This window comes from Oncorhynchus clarkii, chromosome 31 (genome assembly GCF_045791955.1).
Source record: "Oncorhynchus clarkii lewisi isolate Uvic-CL-2024 chromosome 31, UVic_Ocla_1.0, whole genome shotgun sequence".
In the NCBI taxonomy this organism is placed as follows: domain Eukaryota; kingdom Metazoa; phylum Chordata; class Actinopteri; order Salmoniformes; family Salmonidae; genus Oncorhynchus; species Oncorhynchus clarkii.
In genome coordinates this window covers 32,516,873-32,536,988 of record NC_092177.1, presented here as the reverse complement: position 1 = coordinate 32,536,988, position 20,116 = coordinate 32,516,873, and the positions used below count along the sequence as shown (strand labels likewise).

The window sequence follows — 20,116 nt, the reverse complement described above, 5'->3', positions numbered from 1 at the left end:
GAGGGCCAGGAAAACACAGTAGAATAGAGAGAGTGGAGACTAAAGAGAGAGGTGGAGATGAGAACTACAACTCCTAGTGAGGGCCAGGAAAACACAGTGAATAGAGAGAGTGGAGACTAGAGAGAGAGGTGGAGATGAGAACTACACCTCCTAGTGAGGACCAGGAAAACACAGTAGAATAGAGAGAGTGGGGACTAGAGAGAGAGGTGGAGATGAGAACTACACCTCCTAGTGAGGGCCAGGAAAACACAGTAGAATAGAGAGAGGTGGAGATGAAAACTGCACCTTCTAGTGAGGACCATGAAAACACAGTGAATAGAGAGAGGTGGAGATGAGAACTACACCTCCTAGTGAGGACCAGGACAACACAGTGAATAGAGAGAGTGGAGACTAGAGAGAGAGATGGATATGAGAACTGCACCTCCTAGTGAGGACCAGGAAAACACAGTGAATAGAGAGAGTGGAGACTAGAGAGAGAGGTGGAGATGATAACTGCACCTCCTAGTGAGGACCAGGAAAACACAGTCGAATAGAGAGAGTGGAGACTAAAGAGAGAGGTGGAGATGAGAACTGCACCTCCTAGTGAGGACCAGGAAAACACAGTGAATAGAGAGAGGTGGAGATGAGAACTGCACCTCCTAGTGAGGACCAGGAAAACACAGTGAATAGAGAGAGGTGGAGATGAGAACTACACCTCCTAGTGAATACCAGGAAAACACAGTGAATAGAGAGAGTGGAGACTAGAGAGAGAGGTGGAGATGAGAACTGCACCTCCTAGTGAGGACCAGGAAAACACAGTAGAATAGAGAGAGTGGAGACTAAAGAGAGAGGTGGAGATGAGAACTGCACCTCCTAGTGAGGACCAGGAAAACACAGTGAATAGAGAGAGGTGGAGATGAGAACTGCACCTCCTAGTGAGGGCCAGGAAAACACAGTGAATAGAGAGAGTTGAGACTAAAGAGAGAGGTGGAGATGAGAACTACACCTCCTAGTGAGGGCCAGGAAAACACAGTAGAATAGAGAGAGTGGAGACTAGAGAGAAAGGTGGAGATGAGAACTGCACCTCCTAGTGAGGGCCAGGAAAACACAGTAGAATAGAGAGAGGTGGAGATGAAAACTGCACCTCCTAGTGAGGACCAGGAAAACACAGTGAATAGAGAGAGGTGGAGATGAGAACTACACCTCCTAGTGAGGACCAGGAAAACACAGTGAATAGAGAGAGTGGAGACTAGAGAGCGAGGTGGAGATGAGAACTGCACCTCCTAGTGAGGACCAGGAAAACACAGTAGAATAGAGAGAGTGGAGACTAGAGAGAGAGGTGGAGATGAGAACTACACCTCCTAGTGAGGGCCAGGAAAACACAGTGAATATAGAGAGGTGGAGATGAGAACTACACCTCCAATTGAAGACCAGGAAAACACAGTGAATAGAGAGAGTGGAGACTAGAGAGAGAGGTGGAGATGAGAACTGCACCTCCTAGTGAGGACCAGGAAAACACAGTAGAATAGAGAGAGTGGAGACTAAAGAGAGAGGTGGAGATGAGAACTGCACCTCCTAGTGAGGACCAGGAAAACACAGTGAATAGAGAGAGGTGGAGATGAGAACTGCACCTCCTAGTGAGTGCCAGGAAAACACAGTGAATAGAGAGAGTGGAGACTAAAGAGAGAGGTGGATATGAGAACTACACCTCCTAGTGAGGACCAGGAAAATACAGTAGAATAGAGAGAGTGGAGACTAAAGAGAGAGGTGGAGATGAGAACTGCACCTCCTAGTGAGGACCAGGAAAACACAGTGAATAGAGAGAGGTGGAGATGAGAACTGCACCTCCTAGTGAGGGCCAGGAAAACACAGTAAAATAGAGAGAGTGGAGACTAGAGAGAGAGGTGGAGATGAGAACTGCACCTCCTAGTGAGGACCAGGAAAACACAGTAGAATAGAGAGTGGAGACTAGAGAGAGAGGTGGAGATGAGAACTGCACCTCTTAGTGAGGGCCAGGAAAACGCAGCGAATAGAGAGAGTGGAGACTAAAGAGAGAGGTGGAGATAAGAACTACACCTCCTAGTGAGGACCAGGAAAACAAAGTGAATAGAGAGAGGTGGAGATGAGAACTACACCTCCTAGTGAGGACCAGGAAAACACAGTGAATAGAGAGAGTGGAGACTAGAGAGAGAGGCGGAGATGAGAACTGCACCTCCTAGTGAGGACCAGGAAAACACAGTGAATAGAGAGAGGTGGAGATGAGAACTGCACCTCCTAGTGAGGGCCAGGAAAACAGGGAATAGAGAGAGTGGAGACTAAAGAGAGAGGTGGAGATGAGAACTACACCTCCTAGTGAGGGCCAGGAAAACACAGTGAATAGAGAGAGTGGAGACTAAAAAGAGAGGTGGAGATGAGAACAACACCTCCTAGTGAGGGCCAGGAAAACACAGTAGAATAGAGAGAGTGGAGACTAGAGAGAGGTGGAGATGGGAACTGCACCTCCTAGTGAGGACCAGGAAAACACAGTAGAATAGAGAGAGGTGGAGATGAGAACTGCACCTCCTAGTGAGGGCCAGGAAAACACAGTAGAATAGAGAGAGTGGAGACTAAAGAGAGAGGTGGAGATGAGAACTACAACTCCTAGTGAGGGCCAGGAAAACACAGTGAATAGAGAGAGTGGAGACTAGAGAGAGAGGTGGAGATGAGAACTACACCTCCTAGTGAGGACCAGGAAAACACAGTAGAATAGAGAGAGTGGGGACTAGAGAGAGAGGTGGAGATGAGAACTACACCTCCTAGTGAGGGCCAGGAAAACACAGTAGAATAGAGAGAGGTGGAGATGAAAACTGCACCTTCTAGTGAGGACCATGAAAACACAGTGAATAGAGAGAGGTGGAGATGAGAACTACACCTCCTAATGAGGACCAGGAAAACACAGTGAATAGAGAGAGTGGAGACTAGAGAGAGAGATGGAGATGAGAACTGCACCTCCTAGTGAGGACCAGGAAAACACAGTGAATAGAGAGAGTGGAGACTAGAGAGAGAGGTGGAGATGAGAACTGCACCTCCTAGTGAGGACCAGGAAAACACAGTCGAATAGAGAGAGTGGAGACTAAAGAGAGAGGTGGAGATGAGAACTGCACCTCCTAGTGAGGACCAGGAAAACACAGTGAATAGAGAGAGGTGGAGATGAGAACTGCACCTCCTAGTGAGGACCAGGAAAACACAGTGAATAGAGAGAGGTGGAGATGAGAACTACACCTCCTAGTGAAGACCAGGAAAACACAGTGAATAGAGAGAGTGGAGACTAGAGAGAGAGGTGGAGATGAGAACTGCACCTCCTAGTGAGGACCAGGAAAACACAGTAGAATAGAGAGAGTGGAGACTAAAGAGAGAGGTGGAGATGAGAACTGCACCTCCTAGTGAGGACCAGGAAAACACAGTGAATAGAGAGAGGTGGAGATGAGAACTGCACCTCCTAGTGAGGGCCAGGAAAACACAGTGAATAGAGAGAGGTGGAGATGAGAACTACACCTCCTAGTGAGGACCAGGAAAACACAGTGAATAGAGAGAGTGGAGACTAAAGAGAGAGGTGGAGATAAGAACTACATCTCCTAGTGAGGACCAGGAAAACAAAGTGAATAGAGAGAGGTGGAGATGAGAACTACACCTCCTAGTGAGGACCAGGAAAACACAGTGAATAGAGAGAGTGGAGACTAGAGAGAGAGGCGGAGATGAGAACTGCACCTCCTAGTGAGGACCAGGAAAACACAGTGAATAGAGAGAGGTGGAGATGAGAACTGCACCTCCTAGTGAGGGCCAGGAAAACACAGTGAATAGAAAGAGTGGAGACTAGAGAGCAAGGTGGAGATGAGAACTGCACCTCCTAGTGAGGACCAGGAAAACACAGTAGAATAGAGAGAGTGGAGACTAGAGAGAGAGGTGGAGATGAGAACTACACCTCCTAGTGAGGGCCAGGAAAACACAGTGAATATAGAGAGGTGGAGATGAGAACTACACCTCCTAGTGAAGACCAGGAAAACACAGTGAATAGAGAGAGTGGAGACTAGAGAGAGAGGTGGAGATGAGAACTGCACCTCCTAGTGAGGACCAGGAAAACACAGTAGAATAGAGAGAGTGGAGACTAAAGAGAGAGGTGGAGATGAGAACTGCACCTCCTAGTGAGGACCAGGAAAACACAGTGAATAGAGAGAGGTGGAGATGAGAAATGCACCTCCTAGTGAGGGCCAGGAAAACACAGTGAATAGAGAGAGTGGAGACTAAAGAGAGAGGTGGATATGAGAACTACACCTCCTAGTGAGGACCAGGAAAATACAGTAGAATAGAGAGAGTGGAGACTAAAGAGAGAGGTGGAGATGAGAACTGCACCTCCTAGTGAGGACCAGGAAAACACAGTGAATAGAGAGAGGTGGAGATGAGAACTACACCTCCTAGTGAAGACCAGGAAAACACAGTGAATAGAGAGAGTGGAGACAAGAGAGAGAGGTGGAGATGAGAACTACACCTCCTAGTGAGGACCAGGAAAACACAGTAGAATAGAGAGAGTGGAGACTAAAGAGAGAGGTGGAGATGAGAACTGCACCTCCTAGTGAGGACCAGGAAAACACAGTGAATAGAGAGAGGTGGAGATGAGAACTGCACCTCCTAGTGAGGGCCAGGAAAACACAGTGAATAGAGAGAGGTGGAGATGAGAACTACACCTCCTAGTGAGGACCAGGAAAACACAGTGAATAGAGAGAGTGGAGACTAAAGAGAGAGGTGGAGATAAGAACTACACCTCCTAGTGAGGACCAGGAAAACAAAGTGAATAGAGAGAGGTGGAGATGAGAACTACACCTCCTAGTGAGGACCAGGAAAACACAGTGAATAGAGAGAGTGGAGACTAGAGAGAGAGGCGGAGATGAGAACTGCACCTCCTAGTGAGGACAAGGAAAACACAGTGAATAGAGAGAGGTGGAGATGAGAACTGCACCTCCTAGTGAGGGCCAGGAAAACACAGTGAATAGAGAGAGTGGAGACTAGAGAGCAAGGTGGAGATGAGAACTGCACCTCCTAGTGAGGACCAGGAAAACACAGTAGAATAGAGAGAGTGGAGACTAGAGAGAGAGGTGGAGATGAGAACTACACCTCCTAGTGAGGGCCAGGAAAACACAGTGAATATAGAGAGGTGGAGATGAGAACTACACCTCCTAGTGAAGACCAGGAAAACACAGTGAATAGAGAGAGTGGAGACTAGAGAGAGAGGTGGAGATGAGAACTGCACCTCCTAGTGAGGACCAGGAAAACACAGTAGAATAGAGAGAGTGGAGACTAAAGAGAGAGGTGGAGATGAGAACTGCACCTCCTAGTGAGGACCAGGAAAACACAGTGAATAGAGAGAGGTGGAGATGAGAACTGCACCTCCTAGTGAGGGCCAGGAAAACACAGTGAATATAGAGAGTGGAGACTAAAGAGAGAGGTGGATATGAGAACTACACCTCCTAGTGAGGACCAGGAAAATACAGTAGAATAGAGAGAGTGGAGACTAAAGAGAGAGGTGGAGATGAGAACTGCACCTCCTAGTGAGGACCAGGAAAACACAGTGAATAGAGAGAGGTGGAGATGAGAACTGCACCTCCTAGTGAGGGCCAGGAAAACGCAGTAAAATAGAGAGAGTGGAGACTAGTGAGAGAGGTGGAGATGAGAACTGCACCTCCTAGTGAGGACCAGGAAAACACAGTAGAATAGAGAGAGTGGAGACTAGAGAGAGAGGTGGAGATGAGAACTGCACCTCTTAGTGAGGGCCAGGAAAACGCAGTGAATAGAGAGAGTGGAGACTAAAGAGAGAGGTGGAGATAAGAACTACACCTCCTAGTGAGGACCAGGAAAACAAAGTGAATCGAGAGAGGTGGAGATGAGAACTACACCTCCTAGTGAGGACCAGGAAAACACAGTGAATAGAGAAAGTGGAGACTAGACAGAGAGGCGGAGATGAGAACTGCACCTCCTAGTGAGGACCAGGAAAACACAGTGAATAGAGAGAGGTGGAGATGAGAACTGCACCTCCTAGTGAGGGCCAGGAAAACAGGGAATAGATAGAGTGGAGACTAAAGAGAGAGGTGGAGATGAGAACTACACCTCCTAGTGAGGGCCAGGAAAACACAGTGAATAGAGAGAGTGGAAACTAAAAAGAGAGGTGGAGATGAGAACTACACCTCCTAGTGAGGGCCAGGAAAACACAGTAGAATAGAGAGAGTGGAGACTAGAGAGAGAGGTGGAGATGGGAACTGCACCTCCTAGTGAGGACCAGGAAAACACAGTAGAATAGAGAGAGGTGGAGATGAGAACTGCACCTCCTAGTGAGGGCCAGGAAAACACAGTAGAATAGAGAGAGTGGAGACTAAAGAGAGAGGTGGAGATGAGAACTACAACTCCTAGTGAGGGCCAGGAAAACACAGTGAATAGAGAGAGTGGAGACTAGAGAGAGAGGTGGAGATGAGAACTACACCTCCTAGTGAGGACCAGGAAAACACAGTAGAATAGAGAGAGTGGGGACTAGAGAGAGAGGTGGAGATGAGAACTACACCTCCTAGTGAGGGCCAGGAAAACACAGTAGAATAGAGAGAGGTGGAGATGAAAACTGCACCTTCTAGTGAGGACCATGAAAACACAGTGAATAGAGAGAGGTGGAGATGAGAACTACACCTCCTAGTGAGGACCAGGAAAACACAGTGAATAGAGAGAGTGGAGACTAGAGAGAGAGATGGAGATGAGAACTGCACCTCCTAGTGAGGACCAGGAAAACACAGTGAATAGAGAGAGTGGAGACTAGAGAGAGAGGTGGAGATGAGAACTGCACCTCCTAGTGAGGACCAGGAAAACACAGTCGAATAGAGAGAGTGGAGACTAAAGAGAGAGGTGGAGATGAGAACTGCACCTCCTAGTGAGGACCAGGAAAACACAGTGAATAGAGAGAGGTGGAGATGAGAACTGCACCTCCTAGTGAGGACCAGGAAAACACAGTGAATGGAGAGAGGTGGAGATGAGAACTGCACCTCCTAGTGAAGACCAGGAAAACACAGTGAATAGAGAGAGTGGAGACTAGAGAGAGAGGTGGAGATGAGAACTGCACCTCCTAGTGAGGACCAGGAAAACACAGTAGAATAGAGAGAGTGGAGACTAAAGAGAGAGGTGGAGATGAGAACTGCACCTCCTAGTGAGGGCCAGGAAAACACAGTGAATAGAGAGAGGTGGAGATGAGAACTACACCTCCTAGTGAGGACCAGGAAAACACAGTGAATAGAGAGAGTGGAGACTAAAGAGAGAGGTGGAGATAAGAACTACACCTCCTAGTGAGGACCAGGAAAACAAAGTGAATATAGAGAGGTGGAGATGAGAACTACACCTCCTAGTGAGGACCAGGAAAACACAGTGAATAGAGAGAGTGGAGACTAGAGAGAGAGGTGGAGATGAGAACTACAACTCCTAGTGAGGGCCAGGAAAACACAGTGAATAGAGAGAGTGGAGACTAGAGAGAGAGGTGGAGATGAGAACTGCACCTCCTAGTGAGGACCAGGAAAACACAGTAGAATAGAGAGAGTGGAGACTAAAGAGAGAGGTGGAGATGAGAACTGCACCTCTTAGTGAGGGCCAGGAAAACACAGTGAATAGAGAGAGTGGAGACTAAAGAGAGAGGTGGAGATAAGAACTACACCTCCTAGTGAGGACCAGGAAAACAAAGTGAATCGAGAGAGGTGGAGATGAGAACTACACCTCCTAGTGAAGACCAGGAAAACACAGTGAATAGAGAGAGTGGACACTAGAGAGAGAGGTGGAGATGAGAACTGCACCTCCTAGTGAGGACCAGGAAAACACAGTAGAATAGAGAGAGTGGAGACTAAAGAGAGAGGTGGAGATGAGAACTGCACCTCCTAGTGAGGACCAGGAAAACACAGTGAATAGAGAGAGGTGGAGATGAGAACTGCACCTCCTAGTGAGGGCCAGGAAAACACAGTGAATATAGAGAGTGGAGACTAAAGAGAGAGGTGGATATGAGAACTACACCTCCTAGTGAGGACCAGGAAAATACAGTAGAATAGAGAGAGTGGAGACTAAAGAGAGAGGTGGAGATGAGAACTGCACCTCCTAGTGAGGACCAGGAAAACACAGTGAATAGAGAGAGGTGGAGATGAGAACTGCACCTCCTAGTGAGGGCCAGGAAAACGCAGTAAACTAGAGAGAGTGGAGACTAGTGAGAGAGGTGGAGATGAGAACTGCACCTCCTAGTGAGGACCAGGAAAACACAGTAGAATAGAGAGAGTGGAGACTAGAGAGAGAGGTGGAGATGAGAACTGCACCTCTTAGTGAGGGCCAGGAAAACGCAGTGAATAGAGAGAGTGGAGACTAAAGAGAGAGGTGGAGATAAGAACTACACCTCCTAGTGAGGACCAGGAAAACAAAGTGAATCGAGAGAGGTGGAGATGAGAACTACACCTCCTAGTGAGGACCAGGAAAACACAATGAATAGAGAGAGTGGAGACTAGAGAGAGAGGCGGAGATGAGAACTGCACCTCCTAGTGAGGACCAGGAAAACACAGTGAATAGAGAGAGGTGGAGATGAGAACTGCACCTCCTAGTGAGGGCCAGGAAAACAGGGAATAGAGAGAGTGGAGACTAAAGAGAGAGGTGGAGATGAGAACTACACCTCCTAGTGAGGGCCAGGAAAACACAGTGAATAGAGAGAGTGGAAACTAAAAAGAGAGGTGGAGATGAGAACTACACCTCCTAGTGAGGGCCAGGAAAACACAGTAGAATAGAGAGAGTGGAGACTAGAGAGAGAGGTGGAGATGGGAACGGCACCTCCTAGTGAGGACCAGGAAAACATAGTAGAATAGAGAGAGGTGGAGATGAGAACTGCACCTCCTAGTGAGGGCCAGGAAAACACAGTAGAATAGAGAGAGTGGAGACTAAAGAGAGAGGTGGAGATGAGAACTACAACTCCTAGTGAGGGCCAGGAAAACACAGTGAATAGAGAGAGTGGAGACTAGAGAGAGAGGTGGAGATGAGAACTACACCTCCTAGTGAGGACCAGGAAAACACAGTAGAATAGAGAGAGTGGGGACTAGAGAGAGAGGTGGAGATGAGAACTACACCTCCTAGTGAGGGCCAGGAAAACACAGTAGAATAGAGAGAGGTGGAGATGAAAACTGCACCTTCTAGTGAGGACCATGAAAACACAGTGAATAGAGAGAGGTGGAGATGAGAACTACACCTCCTAGTGAGGACCAGGAAAACACAGTGAATAGAGAGAGTGGAGACTAGAGAGAGAGATGGAGATGAGAACTGCACCTCCTAGTGAGGACCAGGAAAACACAGTAGAATAGAGAGAGGTGGAGATGAGAACTGCACCTCCTAGTGAGGGCCAGGAAAACACAGTAGAATAGAGAGAGTGGAGACTAAAGAGAGAGGTGGAGATGAGAACTACAACTCCTAGTGAGGGCCAGGAAAACACAGTGAATAGAGCGAGTGGAGACTAGAGAGAGAGGTGGAGATGAGAACTACACCTCCTAGTGAGGACCAGGAAAACACAGTAGAATAGAGAGAGTGGGGACTAGAGAGAGAGGTGGAGATGAGAACTACACCTCCTAGTGAGGGCCAGGAAAACACAGTAGAATAGAGAGAGGTGGAGATGAAAACTGCACCTTCTAGTGAGGACCATGAAAACACAGTGAATAGAGAGAGGTGGAGATGAGAACTACACCTCCTAGTGAGGACCAGGAAAACACAGTGAATAGAGAGAGTGGAGACTAGAGAGAGAGATGGAGATGAGAACTGCACCTCCTAGTGAGGACCAGGAAAACACAGTGAATAGAGAGAGTGGAGACTAGAGAGAGAGGTGGATATGAGAACTGCACCTCCTAGTGAGGACCAGGAAAACACAGTTGAATAGAGAGAGTGGAGACTAAAGAGAGAGGTGGAGATGAGAACTGCACCTCCTAGTGAGGACCAGGAAAACACAGTGAATAGAGAGAGGTGGAGATGAGAACTGCACCTCCTAGTGAGGACCAGGAAAACACAGTGAATGGAGAGAGGTGGAGATGAGAACTGCACCTCCTAGTGAAGACCAGGAAAACACAGTGAATAGAGAGAGTGGAGACTAGAGAGAGAGGTGGAGATGAGAACTGCACCTCCTAGTGAGGACCAGGAAAACACAGTAGAATAGAGAGAGTGGAGACTAAAGAGAGAGGTGGAGATGAGAACTGCACCTCCTAGTGAGGGCCAGGAAAACACAGTGAATAGAGAGAGGTGGAGATGAGAACTACACCTCCTAGTGAGGACCAGGAAAACACAGTGAATAGAGAGAGTGGAGACTAAAGAGAGAGGTGGAGATAAGAACTACACCTCCTAGTGAGGACCAGGAAAACAAAGTGAATATAGAGAGGTGGAGATGAGAACTACACCTCCTAGTGAGGACCAGGAAAACACAGTGAATAGAGAGAGTGGAGACTAGAGAGAGAGGTGGAGATGAGAACTACAACTCCTAGTGAGGGCCAGGAAAACACAGTGAAATGAGAGAGTGGAGACTAGAGAGAGAGGTGGAGATGAGAACTGCACCTCCTAGTGAGGACCAGGAAAACACAGTAGAATAGAGAGAGTGGAGACTAAAGAGAGAGGTGGAGATGAGAACTGCACCTCTTAGTGAGGGCCAGGAAAACACAGTGAATAGAGAGAGTGGAGACTAAAGAGAGAGGTGGAGATAAGAACTACACCTCCTAGTGAGGACCAGGAAAACAAAGTGAATAGAGAGAGGTGGAGATGAGAACTACACCTCCTAGTGAGGACCAGGAAAACACAGTGAATAGAGAGAGTGGAGACTAGAGAGAGAGGCGGAGATGAGAACTGCACCTCCTAGTGAGGACCAGGAAAACACAGTGAATAGAGAGAGGTGGAGATGAGAACTGCACCTCCTAGTGAGGGCCAGGAAAACAGGGAATAGAGAGAGTGGAGACTAAAGAGAGAGGTGGAGATGAGAACTACACCTCTTAGTGAGGGCCAGGAAAACACAGTGAATAGAGAGAGTGGAGACTAAAAAGAGAGGTGGAGATGAGAACTACACCTCCTAGTGAGGGCCAGGAAAACACAGTAGAATAGAGAGAGTGGAGACTAGAGAGAGAGGTGGAGATTGGAACTGCACCTCCTAGTGAGGACCAGGAAAACACAGTAGAATAGAGAGAGGTGGAGATGAGAACTGCACCTCCTAGTGAGGGCCAGGAAAACACAGTAGAATAGAGAGAGTGGAGACTAAAGAGAGAGGTGGAGATGAGAACTACACCTCCTAGTGAGGACCAGGAAAACAAAGTGAATAGAGAGAGGTGGAGATGAGAACTACACCTCCTAGTGAGGACCAGGAAAACACAGTGAATAGAGAGAGTGGAGACTAGAGAGAGAGGCGGAGATGAGAACTGCACCTCCTAGTGAGGACCAGGAAAACACAGTGAATAGAGAGAGGTGGAGATGAGAACTGCACCTCCTAGTGAGGGCCAGGAAAACAGGGAATAGAGAGAGTGGAGACTAAAGAGAGAGGTGGAGATGAGAACTACACCTCTTAGTGAGGGCCAGGAAAACACAGTGAATAGAGAGAGTGGAGACTAAAAAGAGAGGTGGAGATGAGAACTACACCTCCTAGTGAGGGCCAGGAAAACACAGTAGAATAGAGAGAGTGGAGACTAGAGAGAGAGGTGGAGATGGGAACTGCACCTCCTAGTGAGGACCAGGAAAACACAGTAGAATAGAGAGAGGTGGAGATGAGAACTGCACCTCCTAGTGAGGGCCAGGAAAACACAGTAGAATAGAGAGAGTGGAGACTAAAGAGAGAGAAGGAGATGAGAACTGCACCTCCTAGTGAGGACCAGGAAAACACAGTGAATAGAGAGAGGTGGAGATGAGAACTGCACCTCCTAGTGAGGGCCAGGAAAACAGGGAATAGAGAGAGTGGAGACTAAAGAGAGAGGTGGAGATGAGAACTACAACTCCTAGTGAGGACCAGGAAAACACAGTAGAGTAGAGAGAGTGGGGACTAGAGAGAGAGGTGGAGATGAGAACTGCACCTCCTAGTGAGGACCAGGAAAACACAGTGAATAGAGAGAGGTGGAGATGAGAACTGCACCTCCTAGTGAGGGCCAGGAAAACAGGGAATAGAGAGAGTGGAGACTAAAGAGAGAGGTGGAGATGAGAACTACAACTCCTAGTGAGGACCAGGAAAACACAGTAGAGTAGAGAGAGTGGGGACTAGAGAGAGAGGTGGAGATGAGAACTACACCTCCTAGTGAGGGCCAGGAAAACACAGTAGAATAGAGAGAGGTGGAGATGAAAACTGCACCTTCTAGTGAGGACCATGAAAACACAGTGAATAGAGAGAGGTGGAGATGAGAACTACACCTCCTAGTGAGGACCAGGAAAACACAGTGAATAGAGAGAGTGGAGACTAGAGAGAGAGATGGAGATGAGAACTGCACCTCCTAGTGAGGACCAGGAAAACACAGTGAATAGAGAGAGTGGAGACTAGAGAGAGAGGTGGAGATGAGAACTGCACCTCCTAGTGAGGACCAGGAAAACACAGTAGAATAGAGAGAGTGGAGACTAAAGAGAGAGGTGGAGATGAGAACTGCACCTCCTAGTGAGGACCAGGAAAACACAGTGAATAGAGAGAGTTGGAGATGAGAACTGCACCTCCTAGTGAGGACCAGGAAAACACAGTGAATATAGAGAGGTGGAGATGAGAACTACACCTCCTAGTGAAGACCAGGAAAACACAGTGAATAGAGAGAGTGGAGACTATAGAGAGAGGTGGAGATGAGAACTGCACCTCCTAGTGAGGACCAGGAAAACACAGTAGAATAGAGAGAGTGGAGACTAAAGAGAGAGGTGGAGATGAGAACTGCACCTCCTAGTGAGTACCAGGAAAACACAGTGAATAGAGAGAGGTGGAGATGAGAACTGCACCTCCTAGTGAGGGCCAGGAAAACACAGTGAATAGAGAGAGTGGAGACTAAAGAGAGAGGTGGATATGAGAACTACACCTCCTAGTGAGGGCCAGGAAAATACAGTAGAATAGAGAGAGTGGAGACTAAAGAGAGAGGTGGAGATGAGAACTGCACCTCCTAGTGAGGACCAGGAAAACACAGTGAATAGAGAGAGGTGGAGATGAGAACTGCACCTCCTAGTGAGGGCCAGGAAAACACAGTAAAATAGAGAGAGTGGAGACTAGAGAGAGAGGTGGAGATGAGAACTGCACCTCCTAGTGAGGACCAGGAAAACACAGTAGAATAGAGAGAGTGGAGACTAAAGAGAGAGGTGGAGATGTGAACTGCACCTCTTAGTGAGGGCCAGGAAAACACAGTGAATAGAGAGAGTGGAGACTAAAGAGAGAGGTGGAGATAAGAACTACACCTCCTAGTGAGGGCCAGGAAAACACAGTAGAATAGAGAGAGTGGAGACTAAAGAGAGAGGTGGAGATAAGAACTACACCTCCTAGTGAGGGCCAGGAAAACACAGTAGAATAGAGAGAGTGGAGACTAGAGAGAGAGGTGGAGATGAGAACTACACCTCTTAGTGAGGGCCAGGAAAACACAGTAGAATAGAGAGAGTGGAGACTAGAGAGAGAGGTGGAGATGGGAACTGCACCTCCTAGTGAGGACCAGGAAAACACAGTAGAATAGAGAGAGGTGGAGATGAGAACTGCACCTCCTAGTGAGGGCCAGGAAAACACAGTAGAATAGAGAGAGTGGAGACTAGAGAGAGAGGTGGATATGAGAACTACACCTCCTAGTGAGGACCAGGAAAACACAGTAGAATAGAGAGAGTGGAGACTAAAGAGAGAGGTGGAGATGAGAACTACACCTCCTAGTGAGGGCCAGGAAAACACAGTAGAATAGAGAGAGGTTGAGATGAGCACTGCACCTCATAGTGAGGACCAGGAAAACACACTGAATAACGAGAGGTGGAGATGAGAACTACACCTCCTAGTGAGGACCAGGAAAACACGGTGAATAGAGAGAGTGGAGACTAGAGAGAGAGGTGGAGATGAGAACTGCACCTCCTAGTGAGAACCAGGAAAACACAGTAGAATAGAGAGAGTGGAGACTAGAGGGAGAGTTGGTGATGAGAACTACACCTCCTAGTGAGGGCCAGGAAAACACAGTAGAATAGAGAGAGGTGGAGATGAAAACTGCACCTCCTAGTGAGGACCAGGAAAACACAGTGAATAGAGAGAGGTGGAGATGAGAACTACACCTCCTAGTGAGGACCAGGCAAACACAGTGAATAGAGAGAGTGGAGACTAGAGAGAGAGATGGAGATGAGAACTGCACCTCCTAGTGAGGACCAGGAAAACACAGTGAATAGAGAGAGGTGGAGATGAGAACTACACCTCCTAGTGAGGACCAGGCAAACACAGTGAATAGAGAGAGTGGAGACTAGAGAGAGAGATGGAGATGAGAACTGCACCTCCAGTGAGGGCCAGGAAAACACAGTAGAATAGAGAGAGGTGGAGATGAGAACTGCACCTCCTAGTGAGGGCCAGGAAAACACAGTAGAATAGAGAGAGTGGAGACTAAAGAGAGAGGTGCAGATGAGAACTACACATCCTAGTGAGGGCCAGGAAAACACAGTAGAATAGAGAGAGTGGAGACTAGAGAGAGAGGTGGAGATGAGAACTACACCTCCTAGTGAGGACCAGGAAAACACAGTAGAATAGAGAGAGTGGAGACTAAAGAGAGAGGTGGAGATGAGAACTACACCTCCTAGTGAGGACCAGGAAAACACAGTAGAATAGAGAGAGTGAAGACTAAAGAGAGAGGTGGAGATGAGAACTACACCTCCTAGTGAGGGCCAGGAAAACACAGTAGAATAGAGAGAGGTTGAGATGAGCACTGCACCTCATAGTGAGGACCAGGAAAACACAGTGAATAACGAGAGGTGGAGATGAGAACTACACCTCCTAGTGAGGACCAGGAAAACACAGTGAATAGAGAGAGTGGAGACTAAAGAGAGAGGTGGAGATAAGAACTACACCTCCTAGTGAGGACCAGGAAAACAAAGTGAATATAGAGAGGTGGAGATGAGAACTACACCTCCTAGTGAGGACCAGGAAAACACAGTGAATAGAGAGAGTGGAGACTAGAGAGAGAGGTGGAGATGAGAACTACAACTCCTAGTGAGGGCCAGGAAAACACAGTGAATAGAGAGAGTGGAGACTAGAGAGAGAGGTGGAGATGAGAACTGCACCTCCTAGTGAGGACCAGGAAAACACAGTAGAATAGAGAGAGTGGAGACTAAAGAGAGAGGTGGAGATGAGAACTGCACCTCTTAGTGAGGGCCAGGAAAACACAGTGAATAGAGAGAGTGGAGACTAAAGAGAGAGGTGGAGATAAGAACTACACCTCCTAGTGAGGACCAGGAAAACAAAGTGAATAGAGAGAGGTGGAGATGAGAACTACACCTCCTAGTGAGGACCAGGAAAACACAGTGAATAGAGAGAGTGGAGACTAGAGAGAGAGGCGGAGATGAGAACTGCACCTCCTAGTGAGGACCAGGAAAACACAGTGAATAGAGAGAGGTGGAGATGAGAACTGCACCTCCTAGTGAGGGCCAGGAAAACAGGGAATAGAGAGAGTGGAGACTAAAGAGAGAGGTGGAGATGAGAACTACACCTCTTAGTGAGGGCCAGGAAAACACAGTGAATAGAGAGAGTGGAGACTAAAAAGAGAGGTGGAGATGAGAACTACACCTCCTAATGAGGGCCAGGAAAACACAGTAGAATAGAGAGAGTGGAGACTAGAGAGAGAGGTGGAGATTGGAACTGCACCTCCTAGTGAGGACCAGGAAAACACAGTAGAATAGAGAGAGGTGGAGATGAGAACTGCACCTCCTAGTGAGGGCCAGGAAAACACAGTAGAATAGAGAGAGTGGAGACTAAAGAGAGAGGTGGAGATGAGAACTACACCTCCTAGTGAGGACCAGGAAAACAAAGTGAATAGAGAGAGGTGGAGATGAGAACTACACCTCCTAGTGAGGACCAGGAAAACACAGTGAATAGAGAGAGTGGAGACTAGAGAGAGAGGCGGAGATGAGAACTGCACCTCCTAGTGAGGACCAGGAAAACACAGTGAATAGAGAGAGGTGGAGATGAGAACTGCACCTCCTAGTGAGGGCCAGGAAAACAGGGAATAGAGAGAGTGGAGACTAAAGAGAGAGGTGGAGATGAGAACTACACCTCTTAGTGAGGGCCAGGAAAACACAGTGAATAGAGAGAGTGGAGACTAAAAAGAGAGGTGGAGATGAGAACTACACCTCCTAGTGAGGGCCAGGAAAACACAGTAGAATAGAGAGAGTGGAGACTAGAGAGAGAGGTGGAGATGGGAACTGCACCTCCTAGTGAGGACCAGGAAAACACAGTAGAATAGAGAGAGGTGGAGATGAGAACTGCACCTCCTAGTGAGGGCCAGGAAAACACAGTAGAATAGAGAGAGTGGAGACTAAAGAGAGAGGCGGAGATGAGAACTGCACCTCCTAGTGAGGACCAGGAAAACACAGTGAATAGAGAGAGGTGGAGATGAGAACTACACCTCCTAGTGAGGACCAGGCAAACACAGTGAATAGAGAGAGTGGAGACTAGAGAGAGAGATGGAGATGAGAACTGCACCTCCAGTGAGGGCCAGGAAAACACAGTGAATAGGCTAAAGGCTCTCAGAACAGGACTAGGACAGTAGAAGGGAGAACCAGGGGAAAGAATTAGAGTTAAACCTGAGTCTCTTTTATCATTAACCCCTGCCTCTGTGTGTGTGTGTGTGTGTGTGTGTGTGTGTGTGTGTGTGTGTGTGTGTGTGTGTGTGTGTGTGTGTGTGTGTGTGTGTGTGTGTGTGTGTGTGTGTGGGTTCACGCGCACGCCTGGTTGAATTCACATGATGGTTGTGATCACTTATTCTTATTCTCCAGATCACTGTACACCACTGGTGCCTTGCTTGTGGCCTTTTCAAGTTCAGGTAAAATCCTTTACTTTTCTATAGTGTAATACTGATTTAGAAAAACAGGTTTGATGGAACAGCTTACACGAACACCATGGAGTTTGATACATTTTTTATCAACAGACAAGATCGTTACACTTTCATCAGCAATTCGCAAGATCTCAAGAGGGATAAGTCTGTTGTTTTTTCTTTCTCAGCTCTCTCCTCTCTTCTCTTCCCGGCCCTGTCCTTCATCGCTGTGGGAGGCATATTGTTTCTGGTCACCAACATGCAGGTCCGTCCTCTCATATTTATGACCTCCTGAATAAACATCAGTCATGTACACAGCAGTCCTCAGGGTTCTCTCAGTAAACAGGACCGTGACTGAGAACATACCCTTGATGTAACCATGGACAACCTTGCCTTGGGCCATACATTTGCTTCCTTTTGACCTGTGGTTTTGTCAGTCTGTGGTGTGTACTGATGAGAAGCATGAGACACTCAGACACACAGGCCTGGCGAGTTATGTTTCCCCTCTCTGTGGCCCCCTGTAGATAGGCAACCTGTTTGGTTCCGCTCGCTCCACCGTCATCACCCTTTACAATGGTGCCTTCGACTCCTCCTCCGCCCTCTTCCTCATCATCAAGGTAACATTGTTAAACACACCCGCCCACAGACTATCAGTCGGTAGCTGTCCATGAGTTAATTAAGATGATGATGATGATGATTTCTTCCCTCGTGTCTCCCTCTAGCTGCTATTTGAGGTTGGGATCTCTCTACGTGCCTCTTTCCTCTTCCTGGCTGCGTGTGGCATCATCCACCTGGCCAGGACCTTCCTCCTTCTACCCAGAACACACATCCCCTACCCCCTCCCTGAGGCCTACACCTACGGGTAAGAACACATCCCCTATCCCCTACCCCCTCCCTGAGGGATACACCTACGGGTAAGAACACATCCCCTACCCTCTCCCTGAGGGCTACACCTATGGGTAAGAACACATCCCCTACCCTCTCCCTGAGGGCGACACCTACGGGTAAGAACACATCCCCCACCCCCTCCCTGAGGGCTACACCTACGGGTAAGAACACATCCCCTACCCCCTCCCTGAGGGATACACCTACGGGTAAGAACACATCCCCTACCCCCTCCCTGAGGGTAAGAACACAACCCCTACCCCCTCCCTGAGGGATACACCTACGGATAAGAACACACCCCCTCCCTGAGGGCTACACCTACGGGTAAGAACACATCCCTTACCCCCTCCCTGGGGGCTACACCTACGGGTGAGAACACATCCCCTACCCCCTCCCTGAGGGATACACCTACGGGTAAGAACACATCTCCTACCCCCTCCCTGAGGGATACACCTACGGGTAAGAACACATCCCCTACCCCCTCCCCGAGGGATACACCTATGGGTAAGAACACATCCCCTACCCCCTCCCTGAGGGATACACCTACGGTTAAGAACACATCCCCTACCCCCTCCCTGAGGGATACACCTACGGATAAGAACACAACCCCTACCCCCTCCCTGAGGGATACACCTACGGGTAAGAACACATCTCCTACCCTCTCCCTGAGGGATACACCTACGGGTAAGAACACATCCCCTATCCCCTCCCCGAGGGATACACCTACGGGTAAGAACACATCCCCTACCCCCTCCCTGAGGGATACACCTACGGGTAAGAACACATCCCCTACCCCCTCCCTGAGGGATACACCTACGGGTAAGAACACATCCCCTACCCCCTCCCTGAGGGCTACACCTATGGGTAAGAACACATCCCCTACCCCCTCCCTGAGGGCTACACCTATGGGTAAGAACACATCCCCTACCCCCTCCCTGAGGGCTACACCTACGGGTAAGAACACATCCCCTACCCCCTCCCTGAGGGATACACCTACGGGTAAGAACACATCCCCTACCCCCTCCCTGAGGGCTACACCTATGGGTAAGAACACATCCCCTACCCCCTCCCTGAGGGCTACACCTATGGGTAAGAACACATCCCCTACCCCCTCCCTGAGGGCTACACCTATGGGTAAGAACACATCCCCTTCCCCCTCCCTGAGGGCTACACCTATGGGTAAGAACACATCCCCTTCCCCCTCCCTGAGGGCTACACCTACAGGTAAGAATACATCCCCTACCCCCTCCCTGAGGGCTACACCTATGGGTAAGAACACATCCCCTACCCCCTCCACAGCACAGCGACTGGACAGAAAATAGACCCAGGGAAAGAAGGGAGTAAATATCTGCTGAAGGTCCAACCAATTCTAGAGACCCCCAGCACACCCCCTGGTCTGTCTGGACTCCCTGTGTGACTTTAACCAGTGTTGCCGTTACTTCCTGTGACAGAATGAAGAGCCGTGGCCAGGCCAAGACCTTCAGCTCAGAACAGGCAGCAGCCAACGGCAACATGCAGAGGGATGATGTCACGGAGGAAATGCCTTTTAACAAGGAGAGCGTAGAGAAAGGTGTGTAGATTTAGTTTACCTTGATGCCAGCTCTGCTCGTTTCCGTGTCCCAAATATTCAGGATTAGTTGCCCGTACAGACCTTGTTTCCTACAATTACATAATCTTATGTGAATTTGTAACTGATTTGACCTCTCTAACCCCCTACCCCCTCCTCTTCTCAGTGGCTACTTTCTGGGAGTGTTTCCTGTCCAAGTTCTTCCTCTGGCACCTGGTGTGGCTTTCTGTCATGCAGCTGAGGCACGCACTACCTGTTCATCGGCACCCTCAACCCCATGCTGCAGAGACTGACCCAGGGAGAACCCTCTCTGGGTACGCACACAATTGTCTATTAACAGGCGTTATAGTTCGGTATTAAACGTTTCTAAATATCTTATGGACATTTAATAAAGTTGACTTAAAGTGTTACCCTTTATTTTAAAGTTACTGTCCATTGTTTCCAGATTTCTATGAAATATGACGTATAATGAATTACAATAATTTGAACAGTTTTCCTTCCAATTCTTTTTTTTATTAAGTATGTTAAAAAGCAGCTTTTCTGTGTTGGAATGGTGTGGGCATATAGCGGTCATTAAAAATATTCATGTGAGTAGACTGTTGAATGGCCAGCTCATCCTTCTCAGGTGGATGACATCATCCTCTATTAGGAA

The 20,116-nt window shown here is 48.4% G+C and overlaps 1 pseudogene; it reads left to right on the top strand.

The window, feature by feature from the left end:
* LOC139390955 (equilibrative nucleobase transporter 1-like) overlaps positions 1-20,116 on the top strand; it is a 29,347-nt pseudogene that overhangs the window by 5,970 nt on the left and 3,261 nt on the right.